Genomic DNA, 18,641 nt, shown 5'->3' on the forward strand with positions numbered 1-18,641 from the left:
TGGATAAGAACTGGAAAAAAAAATCTGGGTTGTATTTCCAGTGGTTTGGTGCCTGCCTAGCAAGCACAAGGGTCTGAGTTCAAATCTCAGTACTGTATATATGACATAAAATCATTTATATACATGTGACTTGAGAAAAGAACTGGGACATAACAAAAATGAAAAAATTGGATGTACTTTTAACAATGTTATTTCATTAACTTTTTTAATATTCTTCTTATTTTTTAAACACGTGGAGATTGAACCCAGGGTCAATATCAATTTTACAAAATCATTTACAAGCCAAACATGGTTATTAATATGTATATTCCACCACTTTTGGGAGGCTGAAGCAGGAGGATTGAAAGTTCAAGGCCAAACCGGGTGTTGGTGGCTCTTGCCCATAATCCTAGCTACTCAGGAGGCTGAGATCTGAGAACTGTGGTTCAAAGCCAGCCCCAGCAGGAAAGTCTGTGAGACTCTTATCTCCTATTAGCCACCAGAAAACTGAAGTGGCGCTGTGGCTCAAGTGCTCAAGCGCTTGCCTTGAGCAAAAGGGCTCAAGAACAGTTCCCAGGCCCTGAGATCAAGCTCCATAGCCAAAAAATAAAAAATAAAAATAAAATAAAGATCCAAGGCCTGTTTCTGGGATAACTACTAAGTTCCAAGCCATACTGGGCTACATTATGAAACTCAAAATCAAGAACTGGGTTAGTACCTCAAAAGTAGGGCAATTGCATTCACAAGGTCCTGAGCTCAATACCCAGTATCACAATGAAAAAAAATACAATCTTTTTTTTTTGTACTTAGGAAATATTCCTTTAGAGTTTGAAATATTTCAAAATATAGAGGAGTAAAAAGGAAGGGTAGTTAACACTCTTTAACCAACTTAAATAAATCACGCCAAATTCCATGCACTTTTTAAAACTGATGAACAGCTATTTATTCCTATGCTAAGTGAGGAAACAAGAACAGCACATAAAACATGTTTGTTTAAAAAAACAAAACAAAACATATATTGCCAGGTACTAGTAGTTCATGCCTGTAATCCCAGCTACTCAGGAGGCTGAAATCTGAAGATCAAAGTCCAAAGCCAGCTTGGGCAGGGAAGTCCATGACATTTTTATTTCCAATTAACCACCAAAAAACCCCAAAACTAGTCTTGAGCAAATAAGCTTTGGGACAAAGCCCAGGCCTTGAATTCAAGCCCCACGTCTAGCAAGGGAAAAAAAATAAATAAAAGATATGAGCACGCACACATACACACACACACACACACACACACACACGAAAATACCTAGAGGACTATGGATGCAACAGGAGCAGATATTAGTTTGTGTAATATTACCATTAGACAATCCCAAATTTGTTCAAGAAAAGGCAATCCTCCATGGGAAAGTACAGGGCTGCTGTGAGGATCAGCACTTCAGGCATCCACCCTGTGGCAGCCTACAGCGGTGGCTCTAAGTCAGATGGTTGGTGCCTGGTGAGTCTCTAGGACCCGGCTTTGTAGGCCTGGAAATGCTATTTAGTTTCCATACCCAGAAGAGCTTTGTCTCTGGAGGAAATGGTTAAAGCCACAAGGGGAACATGCTTGAAATGTTTTATATTAGGATGATAATGTCTACCTGCCTTGCTGCGTACTTAAAACCCAGATGATAAGCAAGAAATACACATCGTTCAGAAAGGGAAGTAATGGAGTGAGATGTAAGCTAAACCATAGGTAATTTTCTTTTAGTATGAGGCTATTCCAAGTATGATATGAGATATACTTCTGTTTTTAAAAGGTATTTGTGATTTAGCTGATACTTGAAATTTAACTAGACAATCATTTTGTGTTTGTGTATTTGCGCCAGACCTATGGCTTGAACTAGGGCCTGGGTACTGTTTCTGACCTTCTTTTGCTCAAGGTGAGCACTCTACCCCTTGAGCCACAGTTCCACTTCCAGTTTAGGGGAGGTAAGAGGTCATTCCTGCCCAGGCTGGCTTCAAACTACAATCCTTAGATCTCAGCCTTCCAAATAGCTAGGAGTACAGATGTGAGCCCCAGAACTCGGCTGATAATCTGTTTTTTGTTGTTGTTGTTTTGTTTTGTTTTGTCGGTCATGGGGCTTGAACTCTAGGCCTGGATTTGGTACCTCAGCTCTTCAGCACAAGGCTAGCACTCTACCACTTGAGCTATAGCACCACTTCCAGGTTTCGGGTGGTTTATTGGAGATAAGAATCTCACAGACTTTCCTGCCCGGGCTGGCTTTGAACCTCAATCCTCAGACCACAGCCTCTTGAATAGCTAAGATTACAGGTGTGAGCCACTGGTGCCTGGCTAATCTGTATTTTATCGGGACCCTGTCTGACAGAGAACTAAGTTGGGGAGCAGAGCTGGAGGGAACCCATGGAGAGCAGGGTGACTTAGATAGTCAGGCAGTCTAGCCTAGGTGCCACGAGGAGGGTTAGGAGAGATGATGGGGCTCACATCTTGGGCTATACAAACGCAAAAGCCAGGTTAGCCACCAAAGTGTCATCCTGCGTGTTGCTGTTTCTTCCCCTCAGTGAAGTCATTGGCGTCGCCTTCCTGCCACCCTGTGGCTTCTGGGAAGGGCTTCTTGGAAGATGAACAATTGTCTGGGCGGCTTTGCCTGGGTGGTGCCTGGGGAGACCTCGGACCACTGGTTGACCTGCCTGAACATAGCGTGCTGTATATATTGTTTGGTCTGAGCTCTTAAGTGTTCTTTCCCTGTTTGTTTGTTTAATTCCTGCGCTTTTGTATGTGATCCCCCATAAATCTCCCTTTTCTTAAGGACTGTGTTTGACAACTTCATTTCCCCCCCAACTGGAGACATTTCCCCTGCTAAGGGTCAAAGAGACTAATTACCCTACACCAAGTCTTGGAGACACCCTCCGGCTGCCACATAATGGGGAAGCATGTGATCCTCACAGTATTAATAGAATGTGATTGCTTCGGAGCTCAGATGCCCTGATGTCCTAAAGCCCAACTGTATTCCTGTCAGTAAATCAACTCCTGACCCCTTCAATGATGGCCACATGGGAGCTTAAACCCTGAAACATAGTCCCATTGGACACCAATTTACATGTGAGGAAACGGAAGTTCTGGGATGATGATGATGATGATGATGATGATGATGATGATGCTGGGACAGAGCTCTCAACTATCTGTCCAGCATCCCTCCCAACCAGTTTGGGCTTGGTGAGGTGGAGGGCTAAGGATGGAGGGGAGAAGGGGAATAGAACAGCAAGATATCACCTGACTCTGGCAAGGTGCTTTAACCCAAGAGCACTTTCCCTACATTATCTCACTTCAAGTAGGTATAATTTCTCTTTGGCAAGTGGGGGATCTGGAGCTCAGAGAGGTTAAGTGACTTGTCCATGGCCACATTTTTATATAGAGGCAGAGGAGGAACCCAACCCAGATCTTTGAATTCCTTAGTCTATTGCTATTTATACCCTAATATGGACAAGATGGACAAGGAGTACCAGACAGCAATGGCAGGCAGGTGGCTGGGAAGAAGACCAGCCTGGAGCCATGTTGAACACTCCATCATTACGTCCCATCCTCACACCAAGCTCATGAGTGATGTATCAACACCTCCACTTTACAGATGAGTGACTGAGACTCAGCTGGCGAGTAGCAGCATTGGAACTTGAGCCTAGGTCTGACTCACTTGACAACATCACCCCTCAGCTGTAGGACACTGGCTTTTCTTGGATCAATGAAAGCCTAGGATGACACTGGGCATGAGAGGACATCATAGGGTGGGGGAAAAAGCAGGCAGGTTCACGGGTACAAGAGAAGATCCTGGGACAGAGGAGTCCGAGCCTCTCCTTTGCTCTCTGTCTGCTCCTTATGTAAATATGCTATTCCCTCTGAAGCTTTAACCTCTCTGCATGGACTAGCAATTTGTTTGGGTATGAAACACACATTCTCTCTCTCTCTCTCTCTCTCTCTCTCTCTCTCTCTCTCTCTCTCTCTCTCTCTCTCTCTCTCTCTCTCTCTCTCTCTCTCTCTCCCCCTCTCTCTCCCTCTCTCTCCCTCTCTCTCCCTCTCTCTCCCTCTCTCTCCCTCTCTCCCTGGTCAGGTACCACCCTTCGAAATGTATACTTTGGGCCTCGGGTTTCTCTGGCTACCCTTTAGAGCCTCCTTTTTGCCAAGCCCTGCCTTCATCTCATCTGAAGACCACCAGCATTAGGCAGGAAGCAAAGCAGGTTTGCCTTAAATTCATGCGAGAACTTGCACTCTCTTCTGCGTTCCTCCTCCTTCTCTTCCTCTTCCTCTTCCTTCTCCCTCTCCCTCTCCTTCTCCTCCCTTCCTTCCCTCCCTCCCCCCAACTCTCTTTCCTAATTTTTGTTTCCAAAATACTTGTGAGGTATTTTCCCCAACTAAGAGTCCCTGAAGGACTCATCCGTATCTCTTTTTGTCGACCATATTGGTTTTTTTTTTTGATACTAGAAGCAGCCGCTCGGGGAATATTATCATTTGCCATGGTTCTTAATTCAGTGCTTAGTGCATAATAGGGTCAGCACAAGCCTCTCCGCCTTTAATTGACAGTGCAGGGAGGAAGAGGAGGAATTATTCTGAGGAATATTCTGAGGAATTATTGAGACACATTGCTAATGTGTCTTTCCTTTACCCAGCTTTTGTAGCTAATGAATTTCATCAAGCTTGGCTTCTGGGACATTCCTCAGAAGCTTTCCCCTTAAGTGAGTTACTGGAGGATCTCGTGTCCTCTGGGGGAATGCTGGAAGTTGGCCTATCTTCTCAGTGCTCAGGGTTCCCAATGGCAAACAGAGTCTGTCGCCCACCCAGCTGGCCACTGTGGCCCCTTTTATCTCACGTTTGGCAAGAGTCTGTGATTATGGAAATTCAAGTAGAAGAGAATATAAAAGTACAGTTGGGCTGGGTATAGGTGGATTAGCTCAGGAGGCTGAGACCTGAGGATTGTGGTTTGAAGCCAGCCCAGGCAGGAAAGTCTGTGAGACTCTTATCTTCACTGGAACATCACAAAAGCCAGAAGTAGAGTTGTGGCTTGAGTGGTAGAGTCCTAGCCTTGAGCAAAAAGTTCAAGGACAGCGCGTGCGCGCGTGCGCGCACACACACACACACACACACACACACACACACACACACACACACACACACACACACACACACGGGAATGTAACCAATAGTTACTGTTGGTAAAATGATGTAGATGGATATAAGTTATAGACAGATTTAGGCAGAGAGTAAGTTTAAGAAAACATATACTGTGGGCATGGAATTGGGGAGGGTGGCTACTGGAGTTAAAGGGTCTCAGATAAGACAGGTATAGTTTTAACTTTATCTTTCCCCTCAAGGCTGGTACTCTGCCACCTGGGCCACACTCACTTCTGGCTTTTTTGGGGGGTGGTTAATTGGAGATAAGAGTATCATGGTCTTTCCTACCCAGGCTGGTTTTGAACCATGATCTTCAAATCTCAGCCTCCTGTGAAGCTAGGACTACAGACATGAGCCACTAGTGTCCAGCCAGACAGCTCTAGTTTTACACCATTAGTATCCTTAGTGCCTTTGAAGGCCATATTTACCTCAAAGACTACACTGAGGAGTGAGTAGTTCCCAGCAATGGCCAATGTCTGGTACCCCTGCCTCCAAGACTAAGAGCTTGAACCCTTTGCATCCTGCAGTATCTGGAGGAATGAGTAGGGCTGGGTATTACAGAGGGGTGGGGAAGCCAGTGGAAACCACTGGGAAATGCTAGTTCCCAAGAAGTGAGCACTGCTGAGGGGGCAAGGACAGGTCAGTTCTATTTCCCGCTGTTCCATCGATGCCAAGTCAGTCCATGGCTCCCTTCCCCCTCAGCCAGTGAAGATTCGTCAAATGAATGATTGAATGAAGCAACCAATCAAAAAAGACATGGGGTCCCAAGGTTATAAGCCAAGTACTATCCATAAGCACCTTCCTGCCAGCTCTGGTAACTCTGGGGAACAATCTAAGGGTGGTTCCCCCATCCTGATTCATCATATAGACAGCTGAAGATTGAAGTGAGAAACTAGAGCAATATGGGGAGTCTTTGGTGCGAGGATTGTGGCCTCTGATGGACGAGGCTGAGAAGTCATAGCGATGGGTTAAGGAAGAACTTCCTCCTTCCTCCTAACATCTACTGAGCATTAGGAGTGCCAGGCATTCACTATGGGCTGACTAGCATCCTCTCATTTCATCTTCTGATATTCTGTTAGAATTCTCACTTTTCAGATGAGAAAGCAAACTGAAAGAATCTAAATATCCTGTCCAAGCTAGTGAGAAAGTGAGAGGCCAGCCCAGCTCCCTGAACCAAACCTTTCCTTCTGACCACTCCACTCCTGCTTCTCTCCCCCACTCACCTGCTTGAAAAGCAGATTTCTTAAAAAATCTACATAGCATTTTTATCCTTGAGATAGTTTGAACAGAAGTGTTTACAAAAGTAGGAAGACTCTTTCATTCACATTCTACAATAGAAATACAGTCCCCCACCTAGTATTGGGGTTTGAACTCAAGGCCTCAAACTTGCTAGACTGGCATTCTACCACTTAAACCATACCTCCAGGCCTGCCCTTTGCTAATTATTTTAGGGATGGAGTCTCATGGACTGCCTAGTCTCAAGCTAGTTTCAAGCTTCAATCCTCCAGATCTCAGTCTCCTAAAAGCTAGGATTTTACAGCTATGAGCTACTGGCACCTGGCACAGAAATGGATTTTTCCACCCTTGTATTTAAACCATTATTTTTTTGGTCTTAGTTTCTCAAAGTGGAGCTAATCATGACTAATATATTGTAATTCTTATTGTCGTTATTAGCTCAGAATCCTGCTCTTTCACGGATCTCTCTTTAGGCTCAAATGTCATCAGTAGCGCCAAGCCCCTGGCCTGATTTTCATCTCTGTCGTCAATCCATTCACCACTTTCATGGGGGCACTTGTGTCCCCGGTCTCCTGTCCCCAGTGCCATGTATGGCCTCCCTTTTACTCTTCTTCTTTTGTTTGCCCTTTATTTGTGCTCCTAGGTTTCCAGGTCTTCTCATGCTTCCCTGTGCCTAGAATTCTCACACTGACTTGGGTGGGGGTGGGGGCAGCAAGCTAAGCCACCCTGAAAGTGGAGGGCTTGGATTAGGGAGAAAGGAAGGGGCAGCATTCCAGGTGGGTGAACCATAAGCAAAAGAGGAAGCAGATGGAACATAATTTGGGGACTAAGAGGGGAAGTAGGAGAAGGTTCCTGCGGAGGTTAGCAGAAGATCAGCTTGAGAGGGAAGGGGGTGGGGCCTGTAATGGAGGTCTCCCAGGCCTAGGAGGGGAGTTTGGACTTGATCCTGGAGGAAAGAAAACCATTACAAGTATCTGAGCGGGGCAATGACAGGAGGCAAGCCATGTTTCCAAAGGGTTAATCTAGCCCAAATGTGCAAAACAGATCGAAAGCAGGAAAGAGCCTAGAGACAAGGAGACCAATATAAATCTTCCAGCCAGTCATCAAATGGGCAAACACTGTCAACAGACTTTGAGAGAGGCTGTATGAGACAGCAAGATTAAAGTGCAGTGATTTCAGCTAGGAACCCTTCAACAAAATTGCCCCCTCCCTCCTAACCCCAAGAACTTCTCATTCACACAGCAAACTGAAAGCTTCCAAGTAGCAAAAAGTGGGTTGCATGGTTTTAGAAAGGAATTTGGCGCTATGGATCGAGAGCCATAAGAATGGTCACACCCTTTGACCCAGTAATTCCACTTCTGGGAACGCTAGGGAAATAATCCAAGCTAGAGAAGGGGGGAAAATGCAAGCAGATCTTAATCACAACACGCTTTATAGCTGCAGATATTAGAAACAAGTAGCCAGCAAGGAGAGGGATGGTAAAGTCAACTGCAGCTAGCAGTTAACTGTTTCCTGGCCGTTAACTCCAAGTGTTACAAAGATCAGGCAGATGGTGTGGAAAATGTTCATGATAGAATGGGAGGAAAATGGAATTCAACATACATCTGGTAGATGATTGTGCAGCAAACAGCCCAAGTGTAGAAAAGGCAAGTCATAGTCTAAATTACTCTTGTGTCATTTCATTACATTGGAGAAACTAGATTTTATTTCTTTTTTCTTTTCAAAAACTTTTCTCCAATATGCTTTTCCTTTCATTTTTAATTTTTTTAAACATTTACTTTTTAAAAAGTTACTATAGAGGTGATGTACAGAGGGGTTACATTTACATGAGTCAGGTAATAGTACATTTCCATTTGTACAGTGTCATCTGTTCCCTCATTCCAATATGCTTTAATTATCTGCATATCTCCCACCCCCCACCTCCACACAGGGATCAAATCCAGAGCCTCATGCCTGCTAAGCATGCATTCATTCTACCACAGAGCTATCCCCTGGTTGCTGTGTGTTCTCTTGGAATGCCAAAAAGAAATTTTAGTTTTCATTCTGTTCATGATGAAGTTGTTTGGCTTTGTAAAAATGTACTGAGTGTTTGGTTTTGGTTTGGTGCCAGTACTGTGGCTTAAACTCAGGGCCTGGGTGCTATACCTTAGGTTTTTCACTCAAGACTAGCACTCTACCACTTAAGCCACCACTCCACATTTGTTTTTTTGGTGGTTAATTGGAGGTAAGAGTCTCATGGGCTTTCCTGCTTGGGCTGTGTCTTCAAACTTCAGTTCTCAGAACTCAGCCTCCTGAGTAGCAAGGATTACAGGTATGTGCCACTGGTGTTCGGCTATCTATGATGTAGTTTAGAAAATGAAGAAGATAATTTAGAAATGAAAATGAGGCTGGAGATACAGCTCAGTGGTAGAGCACTTTCCTAGCATGTTTGAAGCCCCAGAGTCCATGTAGGAATGGACCAAGAACCTCTCGGCACAAGGTTCCACATTTAGGAGAAACACTGTAAACTGACAGTAAATATATATATAATATATATATATATATATATATATATATATATATATATATATATATATATATATATATGGAATGCTTCACGAAGTTGCGTGTCATCCTTGTACAGGGGCCATGCTAATCTTTTCTGTATCGTTCCAATTTTAGTATATGTGCTGCTGAAGTGAGCACTGATAGTAAGTATCTTGAGCTATCATTTTCTCTGCTCTTTTTCCTGCCTCTTGAAAATAGAAGCTGTGAGTTTACAGGCTGCTTGTCTGAGAAAGCGACAGGAACCCTGCCTGGCAATTCTTCATGCTCAGCCACTTCATGTCTTGAATGCTGTAGCCACCCCCCTTTTCCTAGAGTGAACCTTGTGAAATTTCTGCTTTTTGTATCTGTTTTTGCTATTTTTCCCCTCTGCCCAGGCCATACTTTTGCTATGATGTCCAAATGAACTGATCATAGAAGGGAATGTTTATTTTCAAAATAAGTTTTATTCAAAAGAATCATTTTAATGTGTGAGGCATTTAAGCTAGACTATAAAGTAACCTTAGCTTTTGTGACCTTTCTGTTTGAGGTCTCCTGACCTCAACGAGGGCAAGCTCTTGTTTACAATCCTGCTCACAGCTGCACATAGGCCTGGTGGAAGATGGTGTATGATTTTAAAGAGTCATGGAAATTAAGAAAGGGATTGAGGGAGGGGAAGATTAAAAAAGCTTGTAGACCACCTAGAGCAAAGCCAATTAATGCCAAGAATGATTTTGGGGGCTGCTAAATGGCACCAGCAATTTCTCTAACATCCTACTTAATAAAACTCTCACATTCAGGCAGATTTTCCAAGTTTCTCAAGGACTACTTAAGTGGGAACCCATTGAAAACCTTGTTAAAGTCTAGGGAGATGACATTTATTGGCTCTGCGTGGTCTGCTGAGATGGCTAGGCTGCAATTGAATCCAGTGTTCCCAGCATGCCAGGAGGGAAAGACCTCTTTCCTTCCCCACCCCAGACCAGTTTGCAGATAGAAACACTGTATGTCATACTTGGCCCATGTATCCTGCCCTTTGAAGTCAGATTTAGTATGGTTGCAGCCATACTAAGCCTCATGAGGTGCCATTTTAGATGGAATGACTCACTAGAAGGTGCTGGAGACAAAGGGAATGGGATAGTAGCATGTCAGGAACCAGCAGACTCTCTTGGTAGCCTTTGCCTAGGTGGTCAGAACTTGGTGAACGGATTTGGGAATTGATGCTGTGAAATGTCTTTCTGGCTGAACTTGTATGCAGATAGAATTGAACAATGTCTTTGATCTGTGAGTGCTTTAAATGAACAATACCTGCAATCTATGGGTGCTCTGGATTCACTGTTTCTATGCCCTTCTCTATGATGATCTCATCCAATCTTTAAGCCACACACAATCACTATGAGAAAACGGAGTCCCAGATTCAGGAAAAGCTCAGATCCCCTTTCTCCTGCCAGGCCATGTTGCAATAACTACATATTTCTTCAACTAAGGAGCTGAGGAGTGATTCATGGTAAATTTCTAAAACATCTCATTTATCCAGAGCAATTTAAATGGAGGTCACTACTCTAATAACATTCGTGATTTAAAAAAAATTAGGAGGGGCTGGGAAGGTGGCTCAGTGGTAGAGCGCTTGCCTTGCATGCATGAGGCCCTGGGTTTGATTCCTCAGCACCACATAAGCAAAAAGAAAAAAGCTGGAAGTGGCGCTGTGGCTCAAGTGGTAGAGCGCTAGCCTTGAGATGAAGAGCTGAGGGACAGTGCCCAGGCCCAGACCGCACCCCCCAAAAAAAAAAAAATTAGGAAACGGCCAGATAAGTTGATGTTAGGTAAAATGAGCCCCAAGATAAGTATTCAAATGTTTTTTCTTTCATGTGATTGTTTCTAACATATTTATAAGATGATTTCTTTGTTGCTTTGTATGCCCCTCCCCCACAATATAACCCCTGCTCTCACTATATTTGATGTTGGTATAATTTGTGGAGGGGAAGGAAAAAAACAAATCGTTTAAATAGGGGTACAGGTGGACCCATTGCAACAACGAGATGTACAAGTCGTTATGTTGAAAAACGAACTTTACCACTTTGACGGTGGGGGAGGGAGGGTAGACAAAGTGGGCCGGGGTTGGGGGAAGATGGAAAGGGATAGGAAGGGGAAACAAAGGAGGAGGCAACAATGCTTGATAAGAAATGTACTCATTATCTTGCCCATGTAATTGTAACTCCTCTGTACAGTATTTTCACAATAAAAAAAATTAGGCTTAGCCGGGCGCTGGTGGCTCACGCCTGTAATCCTAGCTACTCAGGAGGCTGAGATCTGAGGATCGCGGTTCAAAGCCAGCCCGGGCAGGAGAGACCGTGAGACTCCTATCTCCAATAAAACCACCAGAAAACCGGAAGTGGCGCTGTAGCTCAAGTGGTAGAGCGCTCGCCTTGAGCTGAAGAGCTGAGGGACAACGCCCAGGCCCAGAGTTCAAGCCCCACGACCGACAAAAAAAAAAAAAAAAAAAAAAAAAAAAAAATTAGGCTTGGGGTGATGCTCACTTGCCAAATATATACAACACTGTGGATTCTGTCCTAGAACCACAGAAATAAAAAAATAAAATAACTTCTCAGAAGCCCTGGATCAATCTGTGTATTCCAGTCTTGTCACCTGTAGGTATGTGTGGATGCAATGTGTATTTACACTTGTACTTCGGATATGAGACAGAAGGGGATTTCCATAATGATAGGAACAGTACAAGTGCAGATTTTCCTTTATGCCTTTCTTATACTGATTATATTTACTCTATGTTCTATGTATCCTAGTTAGGACTTGGTGTTTGCCAAGTAGGCATTCTGTCACTGGAACCAAGGCCTTGGCCCTTAGTGTATCATTTTTTAAATTTAATTAACTAATTAATTAATTTTTATTTTTTTGCCAGTCCTGGAGCTTGAACTCAGGGCCTGGGCACTGTCCCTGAGGTTCTTTTACTCAAGGCTAGCACTCTACCACTTGAGCTACAGCACCACTTCTGGCTTTTTCTGTGTATGTGGTACTGAGGAATCGAACCCAGGGCTTCATGTATGCTAGGCAAGCACTCTACCACTGAGCCATATTCCCAGCCTCATTTTTTTTTAATCAAAAAAGATACACATGTGGCAGCTGTCCATGCTCTTAGTGTTTCTAGTATGCTTTCAACTAGTTGGCATTAGATTTGATTCTCCTATCTCTGCCTCTCAGCTTGGATCAGGCTCGTGGCTTGTTTACAGTTAGCTTCTTTCTGGGTCATGGGCTTCTGTAGGCAGGACTGCTTCTCACATCAAAGGGGTCCTGTGGGCAGGGGTGAGCCATACAGCCTTTGGAATACTGGGTTAGGATCCTGATTCTCTCATGCACTTGCTGAATGAATTCAGGTACATTTTTTTAACCTTTCAAAGTCTTTGTTTCTTCATCTTAAAATGAAATATTTTCAGAACTAACTCCTAGGATTATCATGAAGATGAACAGGACCCAACGCATAGCATGTGCAAAAGTATAGTTTACCTATGGTTGCTACCTATACTCCAGACACTTGGCACATAGTAAGTACCAATACTACATTTGGTGGGATGAAATCTATAAAGTAAGAAAGTGTTCTGTGAAGTATTTCATGCTGAGAACAGCTGCTGAGGCAAGACCAGGATGCAAGTGCATCCGGGAAACTGCCCTCGGGGTAGATGGAGCTGTTTCTCTTGGAATACCTATGAGACAAGCTAAATCCCTAACCTAACTCCTTGCTCACAAGCTGATTTAATGCCTTGTTCTCAGATGGAAGCAGTGTCAAGCCATTAACTTGACATGAACAGATATGGTGCCTGATCTTCCCCTGAAGCTAAGAAGCAGCGTTGGATTTCCACTCTATCTTTGGCTGTCTTCCAGCTCCTGAGCACCGGGCCTCTTCTGCTGTGTGTGGGCCTTGAACTCACCAGCCCCAGCCTTGGCACTTCTTTGTGGAAAGTAGTCCTAATGCAAGGTGAGCTGGGTAGGGGATAAAACAGGGACTAATATAGCCAATGCAAAACACACTGTTCAGATCACTTATTCTGAAGGAGAGACCAGTAAGAACCATCTTTTGGGCCATGTACTTGTGTAGATTATAAAAGTAGAAAGAGGCAACTTGGAGTTCTGATAAAGGGAGGTTTTTAGGAGAAAGGGAAGATAGTTTCAACAGAACTTGGGGCTAGCCTGGCCACATAGGGTCCTGTTGTGGCTGGAGAGGGAGCAGATCCCAAGTGGCTAGCAGGGAATCTATGGGGGCCAAGGATCAGGAAGGCACCTCTCCAGGAGCCTCCTCTGAACTTGCTGGTGACTCTAAGTGACCACCAATAATTGCTTTGCTTTCCCTAGACCTGCCTCCAGCATGTAGCCATCAGGTGACCTTGGAAGCTGGCCCTCACTCTGTTTCTGGCACAACTCAACAACACAACGAGGGACCAATGCCCCTTCTGCTTTCTGGCAATGGAAGCCCTGTTCTGACTTGGCTAGTTGGGGAAAGGAAATGTTTCTATCTTCTGAAAAATGGGATGGGAGTGACTGACAGAGAATCATTCATTCCTCAAGCACTTTTTCCAGACAGACCAGACTAACTAAGCTGAGTGACCCAAAGTTGTGGGGGTTTTTTGGGGGGGAGGGTGCATAAATCACTGATATGAAGCCAGTGTTTAGTTAGAGTGAGCAACTGATCTAGGCCAATAAGGTGTTATACAAAAACCTGGAAGTTTATAACTGTGGTGGTTCAGTTCTGTAATCCGAGCTACTTCAGAAGGAAGTAAGAGGATTGTGGTCTCAAGCAAAAGACCCTATCTGAAAAATAATTGAAACAAACATGGCTGGGGCATGGCTAAAGTAAGCATTTGCCTAACAAATGAAAAGTTCTGAGTTTAACCCCACATACTGTCAAACAAAACCTAGGGATCTAGGGTAGCAGTATACACATGAACTCAGAGTGGAGGTCAGGTGTGGAGACTTTAGTCTAGGATCCAAACCACTGGCTTGCAGCCTGGGCTATTGTGGCTATGGTCAAGTGCCTTATCTCTCTTCATATTTACTTTCTTATCTATAACATGGGGATGACAATTCCTGCTACATCTAACTCACAGAGTCTCACGAGGCTCCCATTTGATTGAGAAAATTTAACAGGAGTGATCTCAAGTGATGGCCCATGGCTTATATCTGCAGTGGCCACACAATTGGTGCTCAAATACAGCAGTCTTAAATATTGCAGTTCTTTGAAAACAATGTGACTTTAAACAGCAAGAGTAACATAAAATACAAATTTGTCCATCTTTTATCTATCTTGACACATGATCCTTGTGCCACCTCATCCAGCCTAGCAAATTTCTTCCATCCAGGGACCTCAGTGGTGCTCTGCCATCTTCCTTGCTTTTGGCAACTCCCAGCTGGACCATGCACACAGTCTCTTCCTCAGACATCTCCCATCACATCATTCTTCCTGAATGCTTCTAATGTGGGTGCAACCCCAGCGTCCGCCCTCTCTGCCCTCAGCTTGAGCCATCTTCTCCAGGTCTCTGTCTATTCCTAGATCCATCACTGCCAGACAGCCATCTTCATCCCTTCTTTCTCTCCTCAGCCCTTCTTCATACAATAAAATAGGAATCTAGCTGAGTGTGGTGGGGCACACCTGTAACCCCAGCATTTGGAGAGTGGGGCAGAGGCAAGAGACTGAGTTTAAGGCCAGCCTGTGCTACACAAGAAGATTCCATCGTTGGCAAAATGAATAAAGTAGGAGGATGTACTCATTTCAATAGGTAAATCATGAAGCAAAGAGATAGCACTTCCTTGTAGTAGAATATTAACTAATAATTATAGGACTGTGGACTATAACACTATCACTGTGCAAAAATTATATTAATAACTAATTTAGAAAAAAATCAACCAGGGGCTGGGAAGGTGGCTCAGTGTAGAGCACTTGCCTTGCAAGCCTGAGGCCCTGGGTTCGATTCCTCAGCACCATATAAGCAAAAAGAAAAAAGCTGGAAGTGGCGCTGTGGCTCAAGTGGTAGAGCGCTAGCCTTGAGCTGAAGAGCTGAAGGACAGCACCAAGGCCCAGAGTTCAGGCCCCACAACCGGACACCCCCCCCCCCCAAAAAAAAAAAAGAAAAGAAAAGAGAAAAAAAAACCAACCAATGGAGCCTAAAGCCAATGAGTGGAAGTTTAATAAAGAACAGGATGTGTACATAGATTCCTGCCAGCATGCTAGCATGCTTATATTTCTAGCTACTCAGGAGGCAGAGATCTGAGGATCAAGATTTGAAGCTAGCTCAGTCAGGAAAGCCCATGAGACTCTTATCTCCAATTAACCACCAAAAAGCTGAAAGTAGAGCAAAAGCTTAAGTGGTGGAACAGCAGCCTACTTGATTTGTAGAGAGAGGGGTGTGTGTGTGTGTGTGTGTGTGTGTGTGTGTGTGTGTGTGTGTGTGTGTGTGTGTGTGTGTGTGTGTGTGTGTGTGTGTGTGTGTGTGTGTGTGTGTGTGTGTGTGTGTGTGTGTGTGTGTGTTCTTTACCATACTCTGTGTGTGTGTGTGTGTGTATCTTTACCATACTGACAAATAATCCTGACCCTCCAACAGGTCTAGCATCTCTCCTAATGGCCCCATCCACTCATGGAGTGCAACAGCTCATCCCTATAGCAGCATCACCTCTTTCCAGACAAGTCTGTATCTGGCTACCACCATTCAGCACATAGCTATAAGTACCAGGCTATATAAAGTGATGCCAAAAAGGGACAATTTGGGGCCTAATCTAAGCAAACAGGCACAAGAAAACCTATGGGGATGGTGAGCACTTGGTCCTCCTCTAGTGCTTTTTTATGCAGTAATGCTTCTCAGGCTCATCTCCATCTAGATGGTAAGAGCTCCTAGGCCCTGTTTTCAGGTTATTCTATGCTACACTCATACATTGTTTCGATCAAGTCCCCTCCCTGCTGGGGAGCCAACCAAAGCTTCCAATGAGCTGTCAAGTAGAAACTCCCCTGCTCTGACCCTCTCTGGGTAACATGACAGTCATCTCAATGGTTTTTGAAGGCCTATCACAGAAGAGAAGGGGATTAGTCTGCTGGGATTACCCCAGCAGGCAGATGAAGGTGCCATTAGAGGCAGAAATTGTAGAGACCGAAGTGCCTTAATTTATGGAGAAATCTTCTCCTGTCTTTTAAGTGTGTGTCATGGTGCCAAGGCTGGGCTTCTGGGGGCTCTGACAAAGCATGGATTTCTATGTACAGGTACCATGGAGCTTGCCCTCCATTCACCCATCTAAGTAGCAGGCAATGACCCAAGACTGAACATCTAATCTAAATGCCCACCGTGTGAAGTTCCTGAGAGTTTAGATGGTGATGCCCCACCGTATTTCCTAAATTAATGAAGGAAGGAGTGGAAGGCACTTTTTGGATTTTAATGCAATAGTGTGTTTGGGTCTAATGCCTCACTCTAAGGTGGCAGGTAGGGTTGGAAAGATAGGCCGGGGCCAAATTATGTAAAATCCTCTTAGCTACAATGAGACATTTGGCCTTTGTTTCAAGGAAGAAAAGCAGCATGGGAGTGCTAGGCGCTGGTGGCTCATGCCAATAATTCTAGCTACTGAGAAGCTGATATCTGAAAATTGCAGTTTGAAGCCAGTCCAGGCAGAAAAGACTGTGAGGCTCTTATCTCCAATTAAGTAACCAAAAAGCAGAAGTGGAGCTGTGGCTCAAGTGGTAGAATGCTAGTCTTAAGCAAAAGTGTTAAGGGATAGCACCTTGGTCCTGAGTTCAAGCCTCAATACCAGGGGCATGCATACAGACACATATACACACACCCTAGGCGTTGGAAAATACTTCTATAGTTATCCATAGGTTATCCTGACTCCAGTAACCACCATTGGATACAACCAACATCTCTCTTCTCCACTGCTAACTTAGAGGGGCTGCATAGCTTCTTAAGTAAGGCAGAGAACAGACACTCCTGCTGTTATTTGACAGTTGTTTTTGAGTGCATTCAGACATAATTCGCCATAGATAGTTGAAGGACTGTCAGGGGGGAGGAGGCTAAGATTTATTCTGTAACCAAATCCTTTTGGCTCCTCCAACTATAACATGGCTACAGTTTCCTTGCTTGTTCTGGTCCAGACCACCATGCAGTTGCCTGGATTACTGCAACAGCCTCCTAACTGGCCTGTCTGGTCTTGCTTCTCTAATCCTTTCTCCAAAGAGCCTAAGTGATCTGTTTAAGTGATAAATCTGATCACACAGCCTAACCGGCTGCTTAAAATCCTGTAATGCTTCTGTGTTGCCTTCAGGACAAACTCTGAAAACTTTAAGCCTCAGCCCCCACTCTGCTGTCCATGGCTCCCCTGGCCCACATGATTTCAGTCCTACCAAACCACTTGTACACCCAAGTGTCTTGGGTGTACAAAGCACTTCTTTTCCTCCTAAGTCTTTGACTAGATAGTCACCCTTCTCCTCTTCTTACAGTTAGCTTATCTTCTAGATATCATTTTTTCCAAAAAGAAAAAAAAAACTGTCTCAATCACCATTAGTCTAGGATGGTATCCTTATAGCCTCAAGATTATTCTAGATTTAATCTATCATCTCTCTTGTCATTTATAATTGCCTCTTTCCACTGTATCTTTCTCTCTAGTCCATAAGCTCCTTTAAGGATAGTTTCTCATTGTATCTCTAGTCCTAGTATCTGATATTTAGTTTCTGAGAGCAGATGACAGATGACACATCAAGGATGATGGATGGGGTTATTTTGGGGGGGGGGGTAGGAGGTAGGTTTTTTTTGTTGTTGGTTGTAGGGTTTGAACTCAGGGCCTAGACACTGTCCCTGAGCTCTTTTGCTCCAGGCTAGTGCTCTGCCACTTTGAGACACAGCCCCACTTCCAGTCTTCTGGTGGTTAATTGGAGGTAAGTCTTGTGGACTTTCCTGCCCAGCTGGCTTTGAAGAGTGATCCTCAGATCTCAGCCTCCTGAGTAACTAGGATTACAGGTGTCAGCCACCAGTGTCTGGCTGGGTGGCAGATGTCTATTCTGTGTACCAGATAAATGGTGATATTCAAAAAAGAAAGACAATGCCTCCTCTTCCCCTAGCACAGTGAAAGCACCATCCCTGAAAGTCTCCAGACACAGCCCCAGGGAGCTTCTTTGGTAACAGCTTATTGGGGAATGTGCCCTCAGCTCACCTCCCATCTGCAGCAAGGCAGTTAGATTTACTTCTGGGGTCAAAGATCTGGGCTTTGCAGTTACTATGAGGCCTCTGCTAAGTCTGGCTTCTCTGAGCTTTCTTGCCTGTGAAGCAGACATGGTACTCATGCTGCTAGTTTCACTGTTTTCTGACAGCCAGATACGATCACATATGCTCAAAACCTTAATCAAGTCAAATGTTACTTATCACACTATCTTCAGGACTTATGGCAAACACGGAGTAATTCTGGAACTATGTTAGAAAACACAGTACCACGTGTAAACTGTCACTTCACAGGCAGAACCGAGAATTAGAGCAGAAACGCCTACTCATCTCTGTTTGCCACTGCTGGAGGAAATGGTACCAGTGGGATCCACTGGCAGAGGTACCACTGGCAAAGGTCCAGTGCGCCAGGTGTCGGGGAGAATCCTTGAAGCCTACTACTGTCATCGGGAACAGAGCCCTAGACTTAAGTCATCATGGAAGGTCAGCAGAAAACCAAACTAGACACACTCAATAAACCTTCCATTTAGTCTTCTGATTTCTGCTTTAAGCTTAGT

General features: G+C 44.4%; 1 non-coding gene across 1 annotated transcript; it reads right to left on the reverse strand.

The window, feature by feature from the left end:
- Window positions 1-8,945: 8,945 nt before the first annotated feature.
- On the reverse strand, window positions 8,946-9,052 carry LOC138826216 (U6 spliceosomal RNA). Its single transcript, XR_011371578.1, has one exon. It is a non-coding gene; the product is annotated as a U6 spliceosomal RNA (small nuclear RNA).
- Between the last annotated feature and the right edge of the window lie 9,589 nt (window positions 9,053-18,641).

This window comes from Dipodomys merriami, unplaced genomic scaffold, assembly GCF_024711535.1.
Source record: "Dipodomys merriami isolate MVZ:Mamm:240054 unplaced genomic scaffold, mDipMer1.0.p SCAF_14, whole genome shotgun sequence".
Classification (NCBI taxonomy): Eukaryota; Metazoa; Chordata; class Mammalia; order Rodentia; family Heteromyidae; genus Dipodomys; species Dipodomys merriami.